The following is a 5,003-nucleotide window of genomic DNA, read 5'->3' as shown; positions in this document are numbered from 1 at the left end:
AAGTACATGTATTAATATTCGCAATATTCTCGGCTATGCCACGAAAAAGTTACCCTGTTTGCTTAAATTCGCCACTTTATGTTGGTTAACTCGTAACGGCCTTTTTTTCATGGCCACCTCACTATTATGTAAATTACATTTATATAACTTATTTAAGATTAGAATATAAAAACCAGAAAAACCAAGATATTTTGAAAAATATCAAAGATAGGTATAGGACATTATTACCAAAAGTTGAAGGTTTTTGGAGGAGCTAAAAGATGACAGAAAAATATATGGGGTGTTCCATTTAAAAAAAGTGAGATTTTTTAATATGAAGTTTTGCAACTTTGGACCTACCAAAAAACACCCTGTAAGTTCTTTTTTTAATGTTTCATAGTAGATGTATTTATTTTACTTTTACTTAACCCAGGATAAAAGATAGAAAACCTAGAATCAAAAATTAAGTAATGATTTTGACAATATACTGACGCTTGCAAATGCCAAACTTTTCTTACAAATGGAATTATCTTTAAAACTACTAGTTTTTCGGATATTAACCATATAAGGAAAAAGACGTATAATTACACGTAGAATTCAAAAATGCGTTCAAATACAGGGGGGTTTATTTTAAAAAAAATGTACCATTTAGGCGCCCTACTTTGTAGGCGCGACCCTGTATAATTCCAAATATTTTTAAAATGTTAAGAATATTCGACCATATCATAATACAAAAGCACTCGAAAAATCTTATCGTCAAGGCTACTCCGCGCAATCGTTGACTCACCCTGTACAGACAGGCAGAAAGTATTTCATAATCAGCCTTTCAGCCAAAGGTCTCTTCGTACATAAATCAATTTCATTGCATGTACTCGCCCATATTGTAAAGTAAAAGTGGTACCTACTGAAATGTCTAATAAACCAATAACTTTTTATAATGCCATTATTTAAGACACAAGTAACTATACGCACGCATTGTTAAACTAATTCCCATAAACTTTTCTCGTTAGTATTCCCCGTTTTAGCATAAAAGTATAAGTTTTTAAAAACTCTCCGAAAGGAAACTTTTGTAAACAACATCTTGAAAATCAAACGCCACGCAAACTGCTGGGGCGTAAACGAATATCGGTAAATGAATTATTGAAGATATTTGGAAAAGTTTCGGTAAAGAATTCCAAGCTTTTTCAAAATCTGCTTTTACTTCCGGTTCGGGATGAAAGGCGAGCAGCGGGATTGTTTGGTTTGCTCGTGCTGTGCCCTAACCTGTAAGTCTTTATGCCGTTCGCTAGTAATCATGTTTTATCGTATGCTGTATGGGAGATCAAAGCCATTGCTTTTTACTGTTCTGGCAAAAGTATAATGTGGCAGTTAATTCGTATACAGCTTGTTATGCGAGTAGCTTCATATTTTTCAACTTTGTCAATTTTATATGAGATTGTCACCCTACTACGGGGGTAGCAGCTAAGAAATTATTAATGATGTTTTCGTAAAAGTTTACATTTTTATTTACGCTTGGAAGCATTAAGAGACAAAAACAGAACTTGAGACGGATCACTATGGTGGGGAATTACTGGATTAGAGAGCAAAGTTCAAATATTTTTTGCCTTTTAGAATTCTTTGGGACGTAAAACATGAAGTATGTCATCTTGTTGATATGCAAATTTGATTGCAGTAGCCATGCAATCGGAGCAATCCACTCACAAAATATGATCAGAAATTCAAATGTACCTTTATCTAAAATCTACTTTCAAACTGAATGTAATAACAATTTCTCTAGTAAGATGACAAATCTGTATACTTTCCTTTACAACGAATGCAGTATATTAGGTTTATTCACTTCAAGCCCTAACTGGGTAGGTACGCATTTTTAAGATTCAATTGGTCCATGACTTTATGTATTCAACCCCAAACTTGCGTTACTCCCAAATTTAAATGCATTTGATTTTCACTCCAAATGCAAGAACCAAAAAGTTCTTAACTAATTTGTGAAACTAAGTGCTTTTAACTATAGTGAAAATTCAGGATGCTAACTTCAAATACGTATCAAAGGTCTCGTGAATCATTCGCGACAAAATACATTAATTCTGTTTGCCTATGGTGATTTCAACCTGGGACACACGGTATATTATATTGCTGTGGCCCCACGTTGGGCGCCAAATAAGTAATGCTGTGTGCATTGGCGTGTGTTCAACTACACCACCCACAAAACACCTATCCAGCTAACCCAAAATATCCAAAATTAATAATTTAAGAGACTCCGTCGTGTCGATCTACTTCCGAGAATTCCAAAGAATCAATCACACAAATGAGATACACCTGAGATAAATCTTGGGCACAAATAGAAAAAAATCTGAACATAAGAACCATCTGGGTCGTACAATGGATTCAAATAAACGGGCAATTAGTTGATTGACAACGACAAGAAAATTTATTCCGAAACTTTACTTGGCAAAATTAGCGTACAGAAATGTACACGCTCTTTTCTCGTCGTCGTTATTTTTCCTATTTAACAAAACACCACTTCCACTAAAGCATCATACTCGTACTTCCACGAATTTCAAATGAAACACCAATAAGGAACGCTTGAGGTGTCCCCTCTTCCATAAAACAACACGCGCAAAATAAATCGTACACCTGTATCCTTTGTTATCAGCGCCAAACACACGTGCGTCTTGAAATCATTGCGATAAGAAGGTCCAGATAGCACTTAAATGCATCCGACCAGATGTTCCGTACATTCTAACACGCAAATTGAAGTTTTACAACTCAAATAAACAAATTACGATTAAATAAACCAATCTTCTAGATTTAAATTAAATTAAAACATTCGCATACGAGTATACGGGGTGACGCGTTATTACCTTCGGTATTATTTTAGCCTTAATAACGTTCGCCTGATCTGGTTTACATTGTTATATAATATTACATATTAAACAAATTATTTGGCTCGGCCTTGTCCAAATAAACACTTCTGTAACTTTCGGTTGAACTTGTGTAACGGTAGCTCTAAAATTGGTTTTATTTCTTCGAATTTTATAGAGATAGGTAAAGTTGAAATTTTTGTGATTTTAAAGGTTCGAACAGTTTACACAGTTCATATCATAAAAAGTCTACAGGGTGTCAAAATTAAAGGGTCGAATTTTCTAATAAATTGTGTAACTGGTGGAATTATTTTACAACATGTAAGTAGTTAATTACCGATCGTTTTTCTGCGTCATTTGAAATCTAAAGTGGGTTGAACTTTTAATAGCTTTAGGAAGTCTGGCTTCAGAATGTCTGGATAATAAGAGCTAAATTTCTTATATTCATTGGTTTTATCTGCGCAAATTAAAGAATAAGCATTTGGTATTGTGGGAAATGCGTAGCATATTTAATCGTACCTTAGCTCTCACATAATTCGTAGGGCAGGAAGAGGGAAGAAATTTTGGGGGCATTCGTTTCTGGGCTAGGGGAGAGTTAAATGTGCAACTCTGGGTAAACTTTTTAAATTCCGGATTACGAGTTGACCCTAGAGTTGACCAGAGAAAGACCTCGTGACATTTTTGCTGGGAAATAAAAGTTATAAGCCCCATTGTTCTTTGTACAAAATATCTTATGGAGTGTGTGGAAATTGGTTTGAGATGAGTCACCCCTACAAAACATTGTTGATAATTGGGTCAAAATTAAAACTGAAATTCCTAAACTTTCCAAACTAGAATTTCTATGAGATAATTTTCGAAGGTGAATCTATAGATTCTGCCATGGGTAATAGTACCTCAGTTTATTTTCGTGTAGAAAGCCTTGAAAAAATTGAGTTTTCCTTGCCTGTGCAAATAGTACAGTAGTAGCATTAAAATCTTTAACAATTCCACGTCTCGAATTACTAGGGTGCAAAACTGTTTTCTGATATTTTTCTTTTCTTTTATATCTCGAATAAAGTGATATTTTATCGAAATATGTTTTATGTGATTACTGAATTTGTCTGTATCTTTATCTTTATACAGCATTAATTATCCCCTTTAACGAAGCACTCGTTTTCTGATTTGTAGTTACCAGTTTTAGTGATCACTCTGTAGATGACTACTTGGTATCTAGGAGCGTTTGCAATCGTTCGATATTTCAATTATTTTTGTTGTTTCCGAAAACTCGTGTCGTTTAGAAGACGAGGCGAATTAATATTTTAGAATTTCAGTCCGTTAAGCAATTATTAGATTTCGGTTTCGAATGGTATATGAAAACCAAGCTTAAAACCAGTCCAGGCCTTACAGTTTAGGTGTTTATCAGCTTGATATCGCCGGTTGATCCCAACATATCACTTAACAATACTTAGGTGTTAACTGGACTAACGAATTTTGAAAATTTCAATCTGGCTAATTAAGTAAGTGTAATTAAAAGTAGCTAATGTGTGAGGAGTTTCAAAAGAAACTCTCTAATTAATTTGAATTTTAAGACCAATTAGGTACACACGTCAGTAGGTGGCACAGTTAATTAAAAAATTTTTAACTTTTGGACGTTTTTAACCGAATACACCGGCCGGCCGGGAGTTTCCTACGTTCCCTCTCCGTATTTTGGGAAATGTAGATAAGGTAAACGCTTAAATTAGAGAGGATCTTTTACCTTTTACATTTTTGCTAGTTACGTTTCGTAAATACCGTAAGTTTAAGCTTATTTTGCATTTACACCGATTAATTTTTACTTTTACATTAGTTTAGGTACCGCACCGTATCTACAGCTTTTCCTTTTTCTTACACAGTAATTTCCACCGCTCCGTGTTATTGCAAGGTAACCTTATTGCTATTTCCTGTTCCATTAATTATAAGAGAGAGGGCGATATTGTTTCGATTTCCTGCATTCTCTTTCCCGTAGACACCGCTAATGAATGTGTGTTTTGTTGCTTTCATTTGCTTTCATTGCCACTAGGCAATTTGCCGAAATTGTGTTTTAATTTTCCGAAGTGACCCTCGCCATGTTGCTGAACGCGTCCGATTCCTTGAGTTGTCGTGTACTCTGATTAAGTTTATCCGAGGCTTCCAAGACCGTCCCGA

The sequence above is a fragment of the Photinus pyralis genome, unplaced genomic scaffold, assembly GCF_008802855.1.
Source record: "Photinus pyralis isolate 1611_PpyrPB1 unplaced genomic scaffold, Ppyr1.3 Ppyr1.4_LG4, whole genome shotgun sequence".
In the NCBI taxonomy this organism is placed as follows: domain Eukaryota; kingdom Metazoa; phylum Arthropoda; class Insecta; order Coleoptera; family Lampyridae; genus Photinus; species Photinus pyralis.
This window is presented reverse-complemented; position numbering follows the sequence as displayed.